The 22653-nt window shown below is 47.4% G+C and overlaps 1 protein-coding gene across 3 annotated transcripts in view; it reads left to right on the forward strand.

Annotated features, from left to right (window-relative positions):
- Window positions 1-22653, forward strand: part of Tub (TUB bipartite transcription factor) — an 84318-nt gene that overhangs the window by 37864 nt on the left and 23801 nt on the right. The gene's annotated exons all lie outside the window — the stretch shown is intronic.

The raw sequence follows: 22653 nt of genomic DNA on the forward strand, positions 1-22653 counted from the left end.
TTAAAATAATATTCTACAACAGGAGATACAAGTCACAGTCAAGTTTCTCCCTTCAGAGTGTACAGGCAGAAAAGGCCTAGCTGATGCTGTGGGGGTGGGGCCTAGCTGATGCTGGGGGGGTGGGACCTAGCTGATGCTCTGGGGGTGGCAGGACAAGGGTCTCTGGCCTGATGGAGCCAGTGTGTGTATTTTACATTGAGGACAAAGTACTCCTGGGATCTGGATTGAAAATGCATTGATCCTCTTTCCAGGGTCTAGGCAGGGCAGTGCTCAGGAACGTGACTATAGACTAGGAGACAGAAAACAAAGGGACTCTCAGGGGACTCTTGGAGAAACACTGTCTGGAGAGAGATAAGAGGGTATGTGAAGGCAGGGAGAGGGAAAGCAGAGATCTGCATGGGGCATTTGGAAAGCTGGAGCACAGCTGAGGTGGGACAGTCTGGAAGAGAGAGAGCAGCAGAGGCGGAAAATGGGATGGATCCACGGCCTCACCACAGTGGGGAGGGGTCTGTGGCTGAGGGAAGAGCTTAGCCAACAAGTGGTATGTTTAGACTGATTTTTCAAAGCCGACATTCCTGAGGCAGGGAGGCTGGAAGGAGGCTAGGTATGCAAGCACTATGCCCAAACAGCAGCCCCCAGGCAGAGGGGAGGGAACACATAGGAAGACTCAGGCAAGCATGGAGCTGGTGGCGGGAGATGGGGTTGGGATAGCCATCTAGATTGCTGGAATGATGGGGGATTGGATGCCAAAGCACAAGAGGAAGAGCAGGCCGGGATAACCTTAGTTCGGGGCCTTAAGATTTCAGAGTGTTTCTGGAGGGGCTGAGAGGCATTTTGGGACTGGGAAGTAAGCTAGAGCCTCCGTGGGTAGGTGGGAGAGCCATGGAGATCCAAGATCACCAGGGAGTTCACAGAATGAGAAGAGCTGCAGAAGACGCTTTAAGACCTAATGCTGAGGGCCAGTTCGGGAGCCCATGGGCTTCATTTCTGGGAGATGTGTTATGGATGGTAGGTCCATCCCTCCATGCAGTAGAACCAGAGAATGGTTAAAAGGAGAAGGTTAGGGGCGTTCAGAGCCTTCAGGGAGGCTACTGGATGCCTTAGAGCGGGACCTGGAGGCCACAATGGGTAGGCCAGTCTAAGCTCTGCTACCAACTTGCTGTGTGACCTTCGGCCAATCACTACCTACTCTGAGCCTCAGCTTCTTCATCTGAAAATAAGGTTGGATTGATTGGACCAATGATTTTCAAATGACATTTGGAGCCCGCAGGTCTCAGGCAGTATCTCTGAAGGGGTGTCGTGCGGGGGAAGGGAAGGTATGGAACACCCACCGCTGCCCCATCCCCAGCGGCACGCAGAGCTGTTCAATTAAGTTTCCTCTTGTCCTGCCTATGAAAGGGCTTACTCCGGCTGAAAGCCACGGGGCCAGAGAACTCCAGACATTGTGGCCCATAGTGGGGGCGGGGGGGTCTGTGAAGACCTGATGGGGATGGAAAAAGAAACGCGAAAGGAAAGCCAGCTAGCCCGGCTGGGCTTCAGACACCATGTGAGCCTCTGGGCCTGTTTCCAGCATGGCAGTCACAGCAGTCATCTCTATCTAGGGTACAGGAGTTTGCTTCCTCCCTCCCTTGGCTGGTAGGTCACCGCGTATGTATCAGTATGTATCAGCGGAGTGCCCCCCCCCCCCCCCCCCCCCCCCCCCCCCCCCCCGCCGCCCCAGTGAGGCCCTGGTCCTGTGCTCAGGGCAAACTGCAGCATGATGCCAGGAAGCCGCCCATCTGACTCCCTTGCCTTAACACTCCCACTCCGTCTCGACAAACACAGAGCAGAGATTCCTGGAACAGGAAACCAGAACTTAGTTCTCAGGCCTGGCGCATGTGTGGGAGGACTCCTCAGAGGGTGTTCAGTTCCCCTTCAGCCCATGAAGCTTTCCTCCAGGGTTGCTGATAGCTAGGTACCAGGTGGGGCCTGACCCACCGGTGAGTGAGGACTATGTTGTGGGGAGGGAGGATGAGGGAAGAGCCCCCATGATGGATCAGAGAAGCCAGTACCTGGCTCTTAGTCCTCAGGTGTGGGCTCAGAATTTGGAATGGGCTGCAGACCCCCAGCCTTGACCCGGGGCCCTGTGAGGGAGAAGGAGGATGGGGGTCAGCTTGAGGGATAAGGGATTGTGTTGCTTGCCTTGTGTCTTTTTGGCCCCAGGTCATATCCTATTGCCTGGAAGGCAATCCATCTTAGTTCTGATATCTACGGGGTCCAGATGTCTGGGGCCTGTCTGCTGCAGGCTCCATAATCCCAGGCTCCAAGACAGTACTTTAGGGGAGCTCTAGGACTTCTCAGCTTTCTTGTTCCCTCGGGAACAGCCTAGAGGGAAATCTCAGAACCAAGTGGCCTTCTTCCCATTCCTTAAACAGCACCTCCGGGCTCAGAAAGTCACCCTAGGGACCCTGGGAAGACCATGTCCCCTCAGTCCCTTTCTGTCCTCTTCTGTTCTTTATATCCCAGGACCACAAGGAGGCTGCCACTGGCTCTCACTTTGCAGGGAGGTTGGATGGGGACAGGGTGACGACTCATGGTGTTTCCTGACAACAGGCCGGGGGACGCAAGCACCAATGTGAAGCTGAAGAGAGTCCTGGAGACAGGGGTCGGTGAGACCGAGTCTGCCCAGGCCACACCAGTGGGCGGGTTGTGGCCCTGGGCCTGGGGAGGGTCGCTGTTTGAGAGGCGGACGCAGCTTTATAAAATGACTCCGTAAGTATGGCCAAGGTGAGTGGGGTCACAGGCCCCCACTCTCCACCTGGGACAAGGGCATGGACTAAGAGACCCTGCATTAGGCAGTGGGAAACTCCAAGGCTTGGGCTCTGGCAGAGGCACAAGCTGGCTCTTTTTCCTTTGGACCTGTGGAGGGACTCTCTGGGACATGTTTCAGGTTACTAGCTGAGACATCCCTTGAATGGTGCCTGTGTTACCTGTGTGGGTGGGTGTCTCTGTTAAGACTGCCAGCTACAAGTTGGTTTTCTGCAAAGCTAAGAGCCCTTAGAACTTAACAGTCCAGCAGAATAGGCTCATACTCTTGTTCAGCAACTAGGCTCTCCAGTGATGGTTTGCAGCATGGAAAAACCCCTTGGAGAGTTTTAACAGTGCACATTTCCTCCTCAGTCCCAGAGAGTCCAGGGTGGAGCTCATGAATGTACTTTTCAAAGCTCTCCTAGACCACTCTAGGAGGCTACCTGCCCTGGATATGTTTGGTGTATACCTATCCTGGTTCTGGAAGATGTTCTGGTCACTTGAACTTTCGTATAGGGGAGAGACCCAGAGGCTTTTGAATAACCTTCCTGAGACCCAGGAGAGAAAGAAAAGTTGAAGGAGGAAGGCTGAGGGGAGGTCTGGATGCCATGGACAAGGGGTTGCTGCAGCAGGCACAGTGGCTGGGTTCACGGAGGTAGTGGCACTCATGGCTTTCCCAAGACCCTGAGGTCCACACGAATTTCCACATCCCTGTTGTCATGGGATGAGCCTGGAACCTCTTACAGAAACATGAAGGAGATTGGAGAGAGCTCCCGGAGTTGAGTCTACTGAGGATCATTGGGAAATCTGGGTGGAATTCCTTTTCAGCATCTTAAGTAACTTTTTTTAAAAAGTGCCTAGTTAATTCAAAATGATCTTTACAAAAGACAAAATAAATGACCTTTAAAACCCTCATAATTGACATGCAGGCTACTGACTGACAGAATTAGCCTGAAGGCAGCACAAATTTGCTGTGCATTTCCCATGGTGGAAGCTGGAGTCAGAGGCAGGGTTGGCTTATGTCCCATCTCACAGCCCAGGGTCGAGCATTCACTCCACCTGAGACCGCACATGTCCACACCTCCTGGCTGGAGAGCATCCAAAGTGTTCACCTGACCCAGTTTGCTTAGTCAATCCCCAAGGGCTGAGCCTTTGGGTTCCTTCCAACCTCTTGCTATTATAAATATCACAGCTATGAATATCTTTGAACAAATTACTTTCTTAGTGTTTTACTGGGAAGCATTCCCCCAAGTGGCTTTGCTAGGTCAAAGGGCATGAACAATTTTATAGTTCTTGTCACACATTACTAAATAGTTACTCAGATATATTGAAGCCACTTTCCACAGTACCAATTACATATGAGTGTCCCTATGGCACTCTGGTGTATCGAGCTTCATATTTTGGTGTATTGGCAGCTATTTTATTTACAGGTTTCCCCTGTTTTGCCATATTTGTTAGGAGTGGTGCTGTAAAGTTCTTATACATGTGGTGATGTAAGGATATATAAAGTTGGACATGATTGGGACTCTTGAGAGGCTGATGGGTATCATTTGTCTTGTAGCAGTGACAACAGTGACCTGACAGGAATCTGTTTTCAGTCAAAGAGCTGGATCAGGACCAACAGGGGATGGTGGTGTATCCCTGTAGTCTCAGCTCCTTAAGACGCTAAGGCTGGAGAATCAAACTCACTTGGACAACATATGGAGAGACCCCAGTTCAAAAAATCAAAGTGTGCTGTCCTTGGCTAGACTTACTCATGATAGGCCAAGATGCACTCCAAGACCACAGTTTCCAATGTGTGGAGACCAAGGGATGAATGTGGTTTCAAAAGAGCACCACTTGTTCCTGGTAGAAGACTAATATGAAGGGGAGGCTGGAGAGTCTCGTTCCTCTGCCTGTCCTCAGGGTGGTGGGCTGTGCCTGAGCTCTACTGAGAACTGGAGCATCACTCACACAGCTGTGGCCTTCTGGATGCAAGTTGTAGTTACAGCTGTGTCTATGGAGAGTTGGAGTACACTTGTCTATGCTTCCTAATGACCATCATGTGTCAGTACCAAGAGTTGATTCAGTGCTTGTAAAGTCAGGGCTCTGATAGTGGGCAGAGAAACCAGCCTGGGTAAGGTTGTAGCATTGGTTGGGGTCTGAACCCTGATGTCTTGGCTGAAGTCTAAGTGTGGTAATTGTGGACAAAAGGACTAGGAAATGCTGATCTAATTAAGAGCCCAAGACTACCCTCAGGTAATGACAGGGAAGGCTCATCAGAACACTTTGGCTCAAAACGATGACTGAGGGGCAGGCACAGCACCTGGGCATGGATGAGTGGCATCATGTTGCAGGCAGTGGAGCCTCCTGGAATCTCAGGGCAGACAGACCAAATGAGGGAGGAGAAGTCAGAGCAGGCAGAGTTAATGGAGCAGGAGGAACTAGCAGAGCATGGGAGATGAGCAGCTTAAAGCCTGGCTCCCTAGGACTCAGCAGGCTTGAGAACAAATAGACAGATGAGGATCCTCAAGGGTATTTGTGGCAGAGTGGAGCAGCAGAATGACATATGTAACCAAGGGATCTTATAGGCCCAGTGCCAGGGGCCTCTCCAAGTTGAAGCAGGTATTCTGGGATTGAGGGAGGATAAGGGTCAGCATGTGTATACAGTGGGGCCCAAACTTTTTTTTCTCTCCTATTATATATATATATATATATATATATATATATATATATATATATATATTATTTTACAATACCATTCAGTTCTACATATCAGCCATGGGTTCCCCTATTCTCCCCCCTCCCACTCCCTCCCCTTACCCCCAGCCTACCCCCCATTCCCACCTCCTCCAGGACAAGTCCTCCCCCGAGGACTGCGATCAACCTGGTAGACTCAGTCCAGGCAGGTCCAGTCCCTTCCTCCCAGACTGAGCCAAGTGTCCCTGCATAAGCTCCAGGTTTCAAACAGCCAACTCATGCAATGAGCACAGGACTTGGTCCCACTGCCTAGTTGCCTCCCAAACTGATCAAACCAATCAACTGTCTTACCTATTTAGAGGGCCTGATCCAGCTGGGGGCCCCTCAACCTTTGGTTCATAGTTCATGTGTTTCCATTCATTTGGCTATTTTTTTTCAATAATTGAGTAAAACTGAAATTTATTATAAGCCACAGTTGTCCTAGGGACCTCCATGCTATATATATAGCCTCTATGGTTCTATGGGTTGTGGTCTGATTGTTCTTTATTTTATATCTAGAATCCACCTATGAGTGAGTACATACCATGACTGTCTTTCTGGGTTTGGGTTACCTCACTCAGGATGATTTTTTCTAGTTCCATCCATTTGCCTGCAAATTTCATGCTTTCATTGTTTTTCTCTGCTGAGTAGTACTCCATTGTGTATATGTACCACATTTTTTTCATCCATTCTTCCGTTGATGGGCATCTAGGTTGTTTCCAGGTTCTGGCTATTACAAATAGTGCTGCTATGAACATAGCTGAGCTTGTATCTTTATGGTATGAATCAGCATTCCTTGGGTATATGCCCCAGAGTGGGATGGCTGGGTCTTGAGGTAGTTCGATTCCTAATTTTCTGAGAAACCGCGATACTGATTTCCACAGTGGTTGTACAAGTTTACATTCCCACCAACAGTGGAGGAGTGTCCTTTGCCCCACATCCTCTCCAACATTGGTTGTCATTGGTGTTTTTGATCGTAGCCATTCTAACAGGTGTAAGGTGGTATCTCAGAGTCGTTTTGATTTGCATTTCTCTGATGATTAAGGATGTTGAGCATTTCTTTAAATGTCTTTCAGCCATTTGAGATTCTTCTTTTGAGAATTCTCTGTTTAGCTCTTTAGCCCATTTTTTAATTGGACTGTTCAGTATTTTGATGTCTAGTTTCTTGAGTTCTTTATATATTGTGGAGATCAATCCTCTGTCAGATGTGGGGTTGGTGAAGATCTTTTCCCATTCTGTTGGCTGTCTTTTTGTCTTATTGACTGTGTCTTTTGCCCTGCAAAAGCTTCTCAGTTTCGAGAGGTCCCATTTATTAATTGTTGTGCTCAGGGTCTGTGCTGTTGGTGTTTTATTTAGGAAATGGTCTCCGGTGCCAATGCGTTCAAGAGTGCTTCTTATTTTCTTTTATGTTAAGTTTAGTGTAACTGGATTTATGTTTAGGTCTTTGATCCACTTGGACTTGAGCTTTGTGCATGGTGACAGATATGGATCTATTTGTAATCTTTTACATATTGACATCCAGTTATGCCAGCACCATTTGTTGAAGATACTTTCTTTTTTCCATTGTATAGTTTTGGCTCCTTTGTCAAAAACTAGGTGTTCATATGTGCATGGATTAATGTCAGGGTCTTCAATTCGATTCCATTGGTCCGTATGTCGGTTTTTATACCAGTACCAAGCTGTTTTTATTACTATAGCTCTATAGTAGAGTTTGAGGTCAGGGATGGTGATGCCTCCAAGGGTTGCTTTATCGTACAGGATTCTTTTAGCTATCCTGGGTCTTTTGTTTTTCCATATAAAGTTGAGTATTTTTCTTTCCAAGTCTGTGAAGAATTGTGTTGGGATTTTGGTGGGGATTGCATTGAATCTGTAGATTGCTTTTGGTAAGATTGCCATTTTTACTATGTTAATCCTACCTATCCATGAGCATGGGGGCCCAAACTCTTAGAGAAGCAGTAGAAACTGGCTACCAGATCAGCATTCCCACCTCCTATCTAGACAGGGGCAGAGTTGTCTGCAGAGAGCAGGCCAGGATTGTGGACATCAGGCTAAGGGAAAAGTATACATATTGCTTTGGTGACAGATGTCTCGGGTTCACAAATGTCAGGCCTTGGGCAACAGAAAATCCTTTCTCTCTCTCTCTCTCTCTCTCTCTCTCTCTCTCTCTCTCTCTCTCTCTCTCTCTCTCTCTCTCTCTCCTGGCCTGTTGTTCATAGTACCTGGGCTTGGGTGGGGCTGGGCTAAACAGCTATAGGCAGAAGAGTTGTGGCAGGTAGCCCAGAACCAGTTAAGAAGTGGTTTGGTGCAATAGTGTAGGTCATGGATTCTGAGCCTGACTTTGCGCTTTATTGTGTAACCTCTGGTTAACGTTTCTGAGCCTGGCCTCCTTGTTTGGAAAACAGAGACATTCGTAACTGTCTTATGGGGTCACTGAGAAGAATAAACGAGATGAATGCACAAAAAGACTCTTTGTGAACCTTTTGATTTTTTGAAGCAGAATATTGAAGCCCAGCATGGCTTCAGATTTGCTGTGCTTCTGCCTCGGCTTTTTGAATGCTGGGATTACAAGCATACACCACCATGCCTGGTTTTCATAGCCAGTTAATACCGGTTGTCTTCCTTTTGCCTCTTCCAAAACCTAAAGCAGGTATGAAAGCCCAGGTCAGCCTCCATCCTAGGCCAAAAACAAAAAACCTGTGAGCATGAAGTGGGGAAGTGGAGATAAAGTGTGGTAAGGGTCAGCATGTTCTATGATATGACCAGAATTAAGCCTAGAACAGGCAGACTTCTGGGACAGTCTAGCCTAGGGTATTGGTGAATTCAGCTGGGCAGATATACAGCATAGGAAGGAGCAAATGCCTGAAAAAATGCTGAGTCTTGGTTTCTTTCTCTGAAAAGTAGGTACATTAACACCTAACTTCCAGAATTGTATGTGAGCTAGCAATAATAATGGGAAGCCCCTAACACGATTCAGGCACAGAGTAGGAGGTTTCTGTGGCTGTAGATACCTTCATTGTCCTACAAATCATAGACTTCAGCGTGTCCAATTTGGAGTCTGACAGACATGGAAGTCTGATCTAATGACTTCCATTTATTAAATCTCACGACCCCTTGATATGCCCTAGGAAATAATTGCAATTGTCTGCAGATGAGAAATGATTTGAGGTGACAGAGCAAGTCAGTGCTGGAGCTATGGTTGGGAGACCAGGAAGCCTGGCTGCAGCAGCTGTCTCCAAAGGATGTGCTTTCCCTGCCCCTGTGCCCTCCTGCCTGGAGTCCTGAGCACCTCCAATGTTCCTCCACCCATCCTGCACAGCCTGCAGTTCAAATGGCTTCCGGGGATCTCCCTTCAGGTCATGGCGTTTCTCTCCTCTTTTTGTTTTTTTAATCTTGTCATGCTAATAACCGTTCATTTTGCGTTATGGCAGTTGAATTTATTCTTTGACAGTTCCATGCATGAATATAATAAATTCTGGTCACACCAATACCTCCTCTCTTATCCTCTGCCCACATCTACCAGCCTCCCACTCCACCAAGTCTCCATCCCACTTCCATGTCTTTTTGTTTTTGTTGTTACTCTATGACCCACTGGTCTAACCAGGGCTACCTGCAAGAGCATGGGTGTTGTGCTAGCCTCTAGAGCATGTGTAACCACCATTAGATACATCACTGAAGACAGTGACTTCACCTACAGCAGCCCTCAATTGCATTAGCTACCCTGGGGTGGGGAACAGGGCCCCATGAGCCCCTCCCCCACCTGTGACTGAATATTTACTAGTTCCGTTTTGTGCACAGCTATTGTGAGTTCATTAGTGTCATAGCTCTGTCATGCCTGTAAGACAGCATTTTCACAGACCTCTTTTCTATCATTCAGCTCTTCCTGCTCCCTTTTTCCACAATATCCCTTGAGCCTTGGAGAGGGTAGCATGGGGGCCCTATTTAATGCTGAGCATTCAACAGTTATTTGTTCTGGACACTGACCAGCCTTGACTCTCTGCCTTAACCACCATTTGCTGCAAACAGACGCTTCCTTGATGGAGGCTGAAGACAACACCAGTCTCTGGATATAAACATAAATATTTAAGAGTAATTTTGACACATCCAGTTAACGGCACAAAAGCAGTCGAGTTTACCTCAGCAATGGGCCTTTGACTGGGTCGGCTGTACTGGGCATAAGCTCCCACCTACAGAGTAGGCCTCAGATTAAATCAGAAAGGAGTTGGTTACCTCCCCGAACAGTCATGCCATGATCATACCAATAAGCACTTCGTATGTGACAAGTTGCTATTGTGGCATACAAGGTCTAAAGCTGGGGAAGACCATTACTGACTTTTCTCCTCAACCACCTCTAGAGCAACCACTGGCACCAAAGGATCTGTTGTGCGAGGCTGAGACTGTTGTCTGCAGCTCTCAATGTCCTTCACTGACCTTAGCCTTCACAGCCCAGGCCTGGGCCATGTCCCATTCATCTCTAAATCCTCATGAAAACAGGGCTGAGTACACAGTGAGCCTCACCAAACAGATCTGGCCTCTGAGGTCCCTTGATAATTCGGGGAGGAAAGATCCAAATGTCTTCCTGTGCTACTTTCTAGACCTGCGGTGGAAACTGTGCATCCCAGACGGCTGAGCTAGAAGGGCCACGAGAGGTCATCTGCATTAATCTTCATCTCTGGGATGTTGGACTAAGGCCCAGAAAGGGGGAAGGCCCAGCCCAAGATTGCTCAGCAGGGAGAAGTTGTGGCTGGGATTCAGACCCCTGGCTTGTAGCCCAGGGGTCTTCCTGTTCTAACCATTCTATCTTGTTGTCTTTCTCTGCATAAACCTCTTACCACAATGGTAACAGTTACTTGAACTGAAAAATCAGCCCCTGGCCTCATAGCTCTAAATCTCTCTTTGTTCCCCTGAAGATAACAACCATACATTAATTTAAGCTTTTGGCATTTCACTGCTTTCTTTAGCATTCTTGGTATTGGGGGGGAGGGCAGGGGTGATTGATGATTAAATTCTGATAGAGAAATGAATATTAAGAGCATAGCTTTCTAGGGGTTTTGGTTTTATTTATTTATTTGCTTTGTTTTTATGTGTATAGATGGGTAGTCTGCCTGCATGTATATCTGTGCTCCATGTATGTGCTCGGTGCCCATGGAGGCCAGAAGAGGGCATCAGATCCCCTGGGACTGTAGTTACAGATATTTGAGTTGCCATGTGGGTACAAGGAATTAAACCTGGGTCTTCTGGAAGAGCAGCCAGGGCTCTTAACCAATGTGCCATTGCTCCAGCCCCCGGGTTTCTTATTTTCATCAATTTGAAGATCCATGTGAGACTTAGGTCCACAATCCTAGTATTTCTAATTATAGCTCTATGCTTTGATAACTGTTAGAACTGGTGTTCCTCTTGTTAATCATTATCAGAATTTTCCTTCTTCACCTTCTTCACCCATGTCCTTTAGTTTTGGCTCACTTTTCCCCCTTCTAAATAATATTATTTTGGGTTATCCAGGGGAAGAGACTATCCCAGGCTGCTGTAACCCTGGTCAGTTAAACCTAGCTCTCAACATGACAGAGAGGCCCAGTGATTGGGTGGAATGGTGTGTGTGTGTGTGGGGGGGGGGGATGAGTTAGTTAATTTTCTTTTTTTTTTTTTTTGGTTTTTCGAGACAGGGTTTCTCTGTGTAGCTTTGCGCCTTTCCTGGAACTCACTTGGTAGCCCAGGCTGGCCTCGAACTCACAAAGATCCACCTGCCTCTGCCTCCCAAGTGCTGGGATTAAAGGCGTGCGCCACCAGCGCCCGGCGAGTTAGTTAATTTTCTTATTGTCCAACAAGAGCAACTTAAGGAATTTAATTTGGGTCACAGCTGAAGAAGGCACACAATGCACCATGACAGGGACAGCAGGGGGACAGGAGCCTGAGATAGCCAGTCTCTAGTTCATCTCTAGTCTGGAAGCAGAGAGAGAGATGACAGTGGGTGTTAGGTTCACTTCCTTCTTTTTAGTCAGCGGCCAAGCTCATGGGTGCTGCTGCCCATTCAGGGGGAGTCTTCCCTCTTCGGGGAAATCTCTCTAGAAAGGCACTTAACATTAACCTCTGGCATCCATGTGCACCAGCATATACATATATTCACAGCAGAACATGTATTCATGTACACACACACACACACACACACACACACACACACACACACACACTATTACCAAAGCGGGACTTAAGAAATCCCTGTATATTACTGAGCTTCAGAATCCCCACCCCCACCCCCGGAACTATCCTTTGAGTAAATCAGTCTCATTAGGAAGAATTTTGTCTTTAAAACAGTCTTCTTAGGAATGTCTCTGAGTTGTTCACATAAATTGCAATTACATCTTATGGTTTTCTTCCTATGTATCACAAAGAGCCTTGTTTATATTATTTTAAAATGTTTCCTTAGTCTTGCCATTATAAATGAGAACTTGGGTTGGGGATTTAGCTCAGTAGTAGAGCGCTTGCCTAGCAAGTGCAAGGCCTGGGTTCGGTCCTCAGCTCTGAAAAAATAAATAAATAAATGAGATTTTTCTCATTTTCATTTTGTAATATTTGTCTATATCAAAATAGTACTGACTGTTTTCTTTTTATCTGACACCTCTGATGAACTCCAATTCTTATACTGTTCTTGTTGATTTCTTCAGGTCTTCTTGGGACCCCAATTTACATTTGCTGTCATGTAAATAGTCTGCCTTTCTAATAGCATAGGCTAGTGAGTGCTCACCAGTGCCCCCCTCAGGAGCTTTAGAGAAATGCAGGTAGTCTGGCCCTGTAGCCTATGTAAATAGTGGGCCATTTCCACTGAACCTCAACTTGGAGCAAGAGCCTGGGCCTGGAAGGGTGGGATGGCAGGTGAACTCCAGACTCATCAGAGAACAGTAACAAATGTAGACAGACCAAGAACCAAGCACGTGTGGCTGGGGAGCAGAAACCATCAGCTTCGCAGGCACTTAAAAAAAAAAAATTGGCCTTGGAGCAAGGAAGTCGGCAAAGGATTTTAAACAGCAGGTGCAAGGATGGATTTGCATTCTGCAAAGATCACTCTCTGCCATGTGAGAACAGACTGCAGGGGGGCCAGAGGGAAAGGGGGTGCAGCTCCTTATATAACAACTCACACAGCCTAGGCTTTTGTATATTAACTGTTCAGCTCCTAGGACACACCAAGGAAGCTCATGGCAGTCTGCTTTAAAACCAGCGCAGATTATCGTGGGCAAAGGTAGTGGCACTGGGCATGGCGAGCAGGATTAAACGTAACCGGACCTGGTGACAGATCAGTTGTTGACAGAAGATGGCAGAGAGGAGGAGACAGTGGGTTTTCCACATATCTATTGACCACTGGACTTTTCCTACTGTCTTGTCGCTCTGCTCCTTCCCATGGAGAGTTAGAAAATCGAGGCTGGTTGCCAGGATGCTTTCTGCCCTTCCCACCTACCTGTTTTCTGGGTGTCATGTGGGAGCCTCTTACTGGGTCTGAGCTTCCTGCTCTGCCCTCCCAGAGCAGTTGAAGGCTGAAAGGAGAAATATTTGTCCTAAACTGTCAGATGGGAACTCCTACAGGTCTGGAGGCTTAGTGATCTAATCCCCCCCTTCCCACCGATCTATATACCGAGGCCAAAGAATCTGGGAAGAGACACTCCTATGGGCACAGAGAAGGCTAGAAACTCGGGCCTAGAACTTATTCTTCCTGATGTGAGACACTGGTTGCATTTTTAGAGCATGTGAAGATATCAGGCCATGACATTAGCAGGTGTCTAGTCACCTACAGGGGGCCGAAGGAGGGTCCTTAAGCCCACTAGAGTGAAAAAGACAGGGGGAGACATTAGATTGGCAAGATAAATGGGTGGTAATAATTCACAGAAAGCAGATGGGCTGAAACGCAAGTATGGGAGCTAGGACACAGGACAGAGCCTGGGGAATCATCAGGGTAGTAGAGCGAAGTGTGGCCTGAGCTAGAGGAATTTCATGCCTCTGAGGGCTCTGCCCACAGGGAACAGCCTGAAACCTCTGTAGTTCTTTCTGAGTGCGTTCCAGCTCATCTACCTCCACAGGAGATCCCCAGAAATCCTGACAACCTGTGAGGGTTGGGCTAGAGCCAGCTAGCCTGAGATCTACAGCTCAGAATCAGGGGCTTCGTCCTGCTGAGTGTATAGCCCTCATCCCTATTCCCCACCCCCTGCTGGGCTCAGGGCAGAAAGGGGAAGGCCCTGCACTGGGGGAGGGGGGGACTCTAGAATAAACACAGGCCTGGAAAGAAGGTAGACCATGATGAGGACCAGGATCGGAAGAGATTTGAGGCAGGCAGGCAAGCCTGAGAAGTGCTTCCCCGTCATGCCCACCACCCTGGGCATGATCTCACCTAAGGAAGTCTGGAAACCAGTTGCACAGTGCCTCATCGTCGTGCCAGAAGTCAGACAAACTGAAAGGAAAGGAACCTGCCCCACTCCCCCCTAGTGCCAGGCGGGACATTAGCTAGGATCACCTCTGGTCATCCCTGTCTCCTCTGTGGGTAGCAGCCCTATGGCCTAGACCTTGGCTGAGGCTGAGTAAATCCCTGCATTCTGACCACCCACAGCACATCTGCTTCTTCCTGTGTAATAGCTCCTCGGGTTCCTGTGAGCCGTCAATGAGGTCTACACTGGGGCTTTGCTGCCCTTCCCTGAGGGCGCAGCAAATGATGTTACCTCACATGCCATACGGGAAACAAGGCCACACTCTCTCCACTTCACAGATGAGAGTGGTCCTTGGCGCCTGTGAAATAGCAATACCAAGAGGACGAGAATTAAATCCCCCTCACTGAACCTCGCCTGTGTTTGCTACCAGCGTCTCTTCTGTGGATGAGGAGGGCTCTATCCTTACTGCAGGGTGGAGCAAACTACCACCATCTTTTACCTCCCAGTGGTTGTACTGTGAAACACCAAAATGTCTGAGAAAGCTACTTCTCGATGGAAGCTTTGGAATCATCCTGCTTTTCCTGAGGCAGAGAGCAGACTCCTTAAGGTCATAGCACATGAATGACAGTCATGACAGAGCCAGGACTGTGTTCTCTCCCCTGTGTGCTTGGTATCTATAGGCCTTTTATAGAACTGTCATTCCCATCCCATAGATGGCAAAACACAGTCAGTGAGGAATAACAGCTTAATTCCACTCCCATGGTGCTACCCTGTGAGACCCAGCATCTTCAGTGGCTTTGGAATCTGATATTTATGCGTCAGCAGTAGCCATAAAGAAGGGGTATGGACTCCCCCACCTCAAAAAAAAAATTACAGGGCATTTGAAATAATCAATTTCGCAAAGATTTGACATTATATTTCAGAGACTGATTCCTCTAGTTAGCTTGTAAATTCAGGAGAGGACTGTTTAAAAATGCATTCTAACCTTTCAATAACCTTGGTTTTCTTAGATAAGGGGAAAAAACAGGTCAAAAATCCACTCATGGGCTTTGCAGCAGAAAGGTTATGGAATAAAACGTCCTCTGCTGCAGGATACAAAGGGAAGGGCTCCCTGTTGACAAAGGAGAGGGCTCCGCCAGATAAATCCTGTCTTTGAACAAATGAGGGCTCCCCCCTCCCTTCCTGATCAGCTTAATTCCATGTTGCTTATCTGTAAATCCAATAATGCCAGTAAAACAAGCGCTCCTGGAGTCTGGGCGCAGGGGCCTGGGCCTCTTATCTTCTATTTTGAACCCTAGCCTCAGTTCCTAGGAGAGCTGGGCTCATCTGCTTGGGGGGAACACAAGCCGCCCCAGGTCAGGGACATGGTGCTTCTGCTCTGGGTCTCCTTGCCCAGGGGATGTTCAGTCAGTGCCTCAAGATGGAGCAAGGTTGTGCTAGATGAAGGGCAGGTACAATGATTTAGCATCCTTCCGGTACCTCCTGGCTTCCAGTAAAAATAACCACAAGCTACACCAGTGAGAAACCCTGAGCTTCATTCCCAGTAATGTCAAAGGTGGGGCATAGTAGCCTGTACTTGTAATCCCCATGCTAGGGAGGTAGAGCTAGAAGGATCCCTGGGGCTTGCTGTCTAATCAGTCTAGCCTAAAAAAAGAGAACCCTAGATCCCATCAGTAGTCTGCCTCAAAAGATAAAATACATGGCTCCTGAGAAACAACTGGAGCTTGACCTCTGGCCTCCACGTGGGAACATGTGCACACACCCATGCACACACAATAAATAACCAGACTAAGACTTGTGGACACTTCTTCCTCCGAGGCTTGCATTGGTGGAGAGCCACCTGCAATGTCATCCTAGTGCCGCGTCATTTCACCCAAGGTGACTCAGGGTGTATCCACCTACATGGTTTTAAATTGTTTTATTTCTCGAGTGTATTGTGCACAGACAGTGTTTGTCTATCTCCCTAGCCCTAGGAGATGGGATGTTGTCTCTGCTATGCTGGGATCACTAGGTCTCAGGTGCCAAAAGCATTGTTAAGAGGCGCTGGGAGCATCTGGAAGGAGGAACCAAAGATAAAGGAGGATGTGTTCCCTCGAGTGGCATAGCCAATGGCCCTAGACTGCGCCTTTCTCACCCTGGGCCGTTCTATTTTTAATGAGACCATTCCTATATTGCCAGTATCCTAGCACATTAATCTTTTCCTCTGTCTTTAGAACTTTCCCATAAAAGATGCTTTATGATCCATCCAGTGAACTCAGAATTATTTATCTGAGTCCCAATCAATAGACATTCATCCCCACCCCTGCTGATTTCCTCTATTCTAAATAAAATGTTAATGAATACATTTGTGCGTCAATAGGCATGTTTCCCTTAGCTAGAATTCTGGAACAAGAATGAGTCAAGAGCTCAGCCTCTTACTTCCTTTTTTCTAGAGAATGACAGTTGAACCTATGGGCTCTGGAACTCTCTGCTGCCTAAATTGGAACTTGGATTCTATTGTTTACTATGTGCATGACCTTGAGCAAATTTTATACCCTTCTATGTCTTTATCTGTAAAATGGGGGCCATAGTAGTAGCTATCTCAAGTGATGATGAGAGGAGCCATGCATAACTAAGTTGAATGGGCATGACTCATGAGACATCATAAAGCAAATTTATTTTTGTCCCCTATGATCTCTTTACATTTATTCTATGCAGCCTCTTTCTCCATAGAATTAGATGAAATTTAGTCCTAAGACTAAATCTTCAGGCTTTTATGGCCATTTTCAGGCCAAAGTTGTCTTATCTGTCATCTGTCCTATTACACTAAAAATAACTCTGTGTGTGTGTGTGTGTGTGTGTGTGTGTGTGTGTGTGTGTGTGTGTGTGTGTGATGCAATGCTAGGATCAAACCAAGAATCTTGTGCCTGGTAGGAAAGGGTCTACCATTGAACTGCATCCCCAGCCCCAAAAAAGTCCTTGGAACTTCAGTTACTTTAACAACTCTTTCCCAGTACAGTCTAACATAGAACAGCTTCCTGTGGGGAGTGGGAGAGCTTGCAAAGAACTATCTTCTGGTTTCTTGATGGAAGGAAAGAGTGTAGCTAGAGTTTTCCTGCCTTGCCCACAGTCAGGACAAATTTCCGTCACCTGCCAGACCCACAGCCGCTCAGACCCAACCAAGTAAATACAGAGACTTATATTGCTTACAAACTGTATGGCCGTGGCAGGCTTCTTGCTAACTGTTCTTATAGCTTAAATTAATCCATTTCCATAATTCTATACCTTGCTACGTGGCTCGTGGCTCACCAGCATCTTCACATGCTTCTTGTCATGGCGGTGGCTGGCAGTGTCTCCTGCCTTCTGTTCTTTCTTTTCTCCTCTGTTAGTCCTGCCTATACTTCCTGCCACTGGCCAATCAGTGTTTTATTTATTGACCAATCAGAGAAATTTGACATACAGACCATCCCACAGCAAAAGAGGTGGGAGGAGATGGGGTCAGGGTTCTTCGGTGACTGTACTGAGGAGCTGCTGTTATGTTCTGGCCTTCTCTCACTTTGGAGAGACCCATTGTAGGGTCCTGGAGACCATGCTATCACTGTGGATCCTTCTAGCAGAGTCCTTGATGTAGGTATACTCCCTCCCTATAGCTCCTTCTCAAGCTCCCTTCTCAGGCCCTAGAAAACTCACGCTTTCCCCCTCTGTGGTATCCTCACCTCCCACATCGGGAGACCACTTAGCCTGAGCCTAAGCCAATCACACTTAACTGTCCGGCTGAGGTCAGGGTCAACATACAGGAACCACTCCTGTGCCCTTTGTCTTACAAACCTGGGGCACAAGCCTATACTGAGTCCCCAGCACCCTCTCTGCTGTCAGAGAAGAGGCAAGTCACCACTGGCTCTGTGTATTTGTCAGGCATGCATTCACTGTCTGTCCACTGTCCCCCAAGACCACTGTGGCCACACACTAAGTTCCACTGTGGGTCTCTGCAAAGCCTCATTCCCCTGATTTGAGATGAAGGAGGAGATAGATTCCTCCACACTTTCCAGTCATTAGGCATCACTAGGCCCTCTAAAATTCCTTCTAAACCTCCCAGGGCCTTCTTTGCAGCCCCTCTTATATGTGCCAAGATGGGTGTCAGCTCACGGAACAGATCCAGGCTCTTCCAAGTCCTGCTTAGTGTATTACCCTCCTCTTTTGAATGTACAGTCTATGAATTCAGATCTTTGACTGGAACCTGGAGCAGAATTCCATTTCATCACCCATCACCCAGATGTGTTTTTACGAACTACACAGAGGACTGCCTGGTAAAGAACATACACAAAGCAAATGACAGTCCTGCATGTCCAAGCCCAGTGGTTCTCTATTTATCATGCACTGATTTCATAACTCTTTTGTTTTACGCCCTCAGAGCTTAGAGCCCTGAACACTGTGCTTGTGTCTATGTGATTATCTGCTATTGTATTCAACAGCACTTTGGAAAATACATGGGCTGTTTCTCTAGTAGTTGTTACCCTACATGGTATCAAGACAGCTGTACACCTGTTTATCTTCATTTTCATCATCCACAATGGAGCTGACAGTCTTTGTAGCTCTTTGAAACAGGACTTACATGGGGTACTGTCTGGCTGCTGACATGCTACCATCTACTGCACAGCTTTGAAAAGCACTGGAATGTTTGAGCACACCAGTGCTCAGAAGGATGTCCCATCTCATAAGCCCATTCTTCTCATTATAAGCTCATCAAAGATACTTAATCTTGTAAGCAGAATTGTGTTCTTATTGATACACATTTTGTCCTCACCCTAATTTCACCCCTTACTCTCTTTTCCTACTGTATATCTAGGAGTTTTCTATATTATTTATTATCCTTGTCTCCTTTGGGTTATCTTGTCCCTAGTTATAATTATCTAAAGGTTACTCCTGGGCAGTTTATTCCCAGCTTAAAGCCCTTCAGTGACTCCCCCTTGGTTATAGGATAAAGCCCAACACCATAGCAGATGATCTAGCTTTATTCAACTTTCTAGGCCCATCTGCTGCCACCGGAGACCATTCAGCACACTGCTTCACACACTCCTCTGTCCGTGACATTGCTCATGACACCTAGTTTGGAGTGAGCATAGTATCTGGAGTTCACAGACTCTTGGTAACTATTATTTCCCTCTTTCCTTTCTTACCGGTCTACAAAATTCTTCCTCATTCTTCAAGACCCAAATCAACCATTACCCTTTTCTATCCATAGGAGAGCTTTCTGTGCTCTTTCTCCTGCCAGTACCACTGGCTGTTCCTCCTCGGTCACCCCTCACCCCCACCCAGCACTTGGTTACTCACAGCCATCATTTCTCCCTTTTTCCACTGCAAGAGTGACGGTTCCCTAAGAGCAGTCTTGCCCCTTATCCCTGCCAAAGCCACCAAATCCTGCAGCAGCCTTAGCCCGGTAAGGTCTTGTAGACGTCTGATTGATTTGGACTGCTGTTGTCAGACTGCAGGGTCTCAATGCCAAGCCACCAGACAGGGCCCAATCTGCATACATATTCACTTATTATTCATACCCCTTTGCTTCCAAAATTGAAAGAGGTGGCCTCATTCAATAAACTTGTCCTAAGCATAGAAGAGGTAAGATTCTACATAGCAGTAACAAAGCGCCAGAATGCAAACTCTTCTCCAGGTGAACTGATCTGTGAGAAGAGCTGGCTGGGTTCCTCAAGCTTAGATGGCATTCCCCCTCACGCACTGTCTCCAGTTTATTTTTTTAAAAAATGCCTAAAGTATAATGAGGAGAATTTAAATTTCTAACAAATATTCCACGCTCACAGTATTTAGACCAGTGGTGAGGAAGGTGTGTTAGGTTTGCTGTGTAGAAGTGTTTAAGTAGAGATGACCTTGTTCCTGGGGCTAGATGCCCTTCTTCAAAGTCACTTATATAGCACAATTGTAAAAACTGCAATGTTTAGTTATGGCCTAGTAATATTGTGTATATGATTTTCTAGAGTAGCTTTTTTGAGGGAGGCATCAAGGTTAACCTAAAAAGTGAACTAGGGATGCCACTCAAGTGGGAAAATCCTCCATGAGTTGTGAGTTGAGTGTGAACACTGCAAACCCTGCAGAACACCCACATCCTCCTCTCCTACCACTTAAAAAAACACATCTCACCAATGTTCTTGTGCAAGCCTGCTCTGTCTATAGAGGGGCTCACAGGGCTCTCTCTCTCTCTCTCTCTCTCTCTCGCTCTCTCTCTCTCTCTCTCTCTCTCTCTCTCTCTCTCTCTCTCTCTCTCTCTCTCTCTCTCTCTGTCTCCCTCTCCCAGACTGACACAGTCTCCAATGGCTTCTCACATACTTACTTATGCAGTGGCACACGGTTCCCCTTTCTCTTGAACATCACACACATACACACACACACACACACACACACACACACACACACACACACACACCACACACTGGCACACAGATCCTCAGCTTCCCCATATAGGATGTGCGCACATACTCAGACACATGTTCACACACTGGTGCACAGACCTTCATGAATGCACACAAGCTCTTGAGCCTTCCACATCTCATGTACATACATATTCTTTGGTACATACACACACTCATGACTGGCACAGTCTTCCTGGTTCTTCTGAATCCCATGTGTACACACAGCTCCTGCCGAAAGAGAAGCCACGGAAACTGTCTTAGTTCTGCACCTCACTTTACCTCCAGAGTTTGCTCCCTTAGGACAGAGCCTGAAGAGTCTGTTTAATAGATTCAATTACTCCAGGCTCCTGAGACCTTCCAACTTAATTCTGATTGCATCAAGGTGTCAGATAATTTGGGAAGAAGGGGGAAAATGCAGCCTCAAAGTCATGACAGGAAAGTCTTCCAGACGCTTGTCATCCTGAAGAGGTAGACAGCAAATAATTATAACTCTGGCAGAGGTGGCATGGACAACGGGGAGTTCAGGGGTCAAAGCCTCCTGCACATCTTTTAGGCAGAGTTCTGGCCCAAAGGAAAGAGGCCTCTGGGGAGTAGCTTTGCTGCTGTGCTATGAGCTGCCAGGGAAGGGGTGCCAACCAGCCCCTCTCTACTGCCCTTCCTGGGAGGCCATGTGGAGACCAGGTAGGAGACCTGAAGGCAAGCTTTGCACTGCACCTTACCCTCAGCTGATTTCCCCTTTTTCTAGAGGTCCATGGTGACAGTAATAGCCCTTAAGAAGTTGACAAATATTCAAAGATAACAGTGTTTAGGGAGCTAAGAGAGGAGCTTGGGAGTGTACTCACAAGCACTGCATGTGCTATAAGAAGCAGAGGGTGAGGAATACGGACTTTGAGCTAGTATGTAATGCTGGCTTCACCAAGAACCACCCATGGGACCCTGAGCATGATGCTTGTCTTCCCTGGGCCTCAGTTTCCTCTGCTGAAAGCAATATGTACCATATGAATACACTTCCTAGAGTAGTGGTAAGAATTAATGAAGTTATACAGACCTCACCTAACAAAGCCCCAACTCCTGCAGTCCATTGATCGTTATTATTGTTTGGAGTTTATGGGGCAGACAAGGCTGAGAAGCTGCAAGAAGCCCCAGGTGGAGATGGGACCCACCCTGTGGGAAGCCAGCCCCCACTCTTTCCTCGGGGTACTCTTGAGGAGAGAGAGATAAGAAAGGTTAGATAGAAATATAGTGGGGAGAGAAACAGACAGAAACACAAGATAGCTTCGGGAGGGCCTGGGTCCTTATCCACCGGCCCATCCTGTCTCTTCTAAAGGTTTGTTTTGTTTTGTTTTGTTTTGTTTTAAATAGGAATGCCAAGGGGAGGAGCAAAGACCTCCCCCTAACACAGCCAAGTGCAGACCCTTCCAATCACCTGGTAATCAGTCACCTGGTAGTCAAGCCATCCTCTAATGCTGTCCTGCTGAGTAAAGCAAGCTCAGATCTGACTAGGAGACCTCTGGGGCCCTCCACACCACCCTAAACATGAGAGTCATTCCCATCCTCTTCCAGTCCTGCCAGGGCATCTCCCCATGGGTGCTCTTCTGGCTGTCTGGTGCTGCTGAGCCCAAGGTACACTTGAGGACACCCAAGAGCTGTGCAGGGACTGTGCTCATAAGTAACCCCTTCCCTGATCCCCAGCCCAGGTTCAGGCTGGCCTTTAGGCCTGCTACATCGCTGAGCACCTGGCCTCTTGCGCTCCCAGCTAGCCCTGCTATGGATCTGCCACCCTTCTTTCCCCTGCCTGTTATTAACAATGGGTCCTGGTCACAGTCGGGACCTCATCAGCATTCAAGGTTAAGAGGATCTTTCTTGAGATCTCACTGTCCTCTAAAAGGGTTTTGAAGGACAAGAGATACTGGTTCAATTTCAGCTCCAACACTTCCTTGCTCCTTGCCCTTAGGTCCGTTAGTATTTCTCAGAGTTCATTCTCAGGGAAACTGAGATGAAATATTTGCTTCTCAAAGCTCTTGTGCCCACTAATGCTCCAACTTTCTCAGGGCCTGGAGTGCAACAGCTAACATAACCTTCCTCTTGGTTGTGGAAGCAAAGACGGGAAGTGTCAGGTGCAAAAGAACCCTGGCTGAGGAAACACTTTTACTAAAACTAAAGATCAGAAGGTTCTGGGGGCAGGCACGTGAAATGGAAGGTTGAGAAGGAAGCAGGCCTCAGTACTCAGACCAGAGGCTCTTCGGACACCTCTAACTGGAGCCCCCCTACTCTGCCCTATCCCGGATAAATCTCAGATAGCCGAGGTCCTAGAGGGAGAAACTGGGGCTGGGTGACTGCGT

Source organism: Peromyscus maniculatus, chromosome 1 (genome assembly GCF_049852395.1).
Source record: "Peromyscus maniculatus bairdii isolate BWxNUB_F1_BW_parent chromosome 1, HU_Pman_BW_mat_3.1, whole genome shotgun sequence".
In the NCBI taxonomy this organism is placed as follows: domain Eukaryota; kingdom Metazoa; phylum Chordata; class Mammalia; order Rodentia; family Cricetidae; genus Peromyscus; species Peromyscus maniculatus.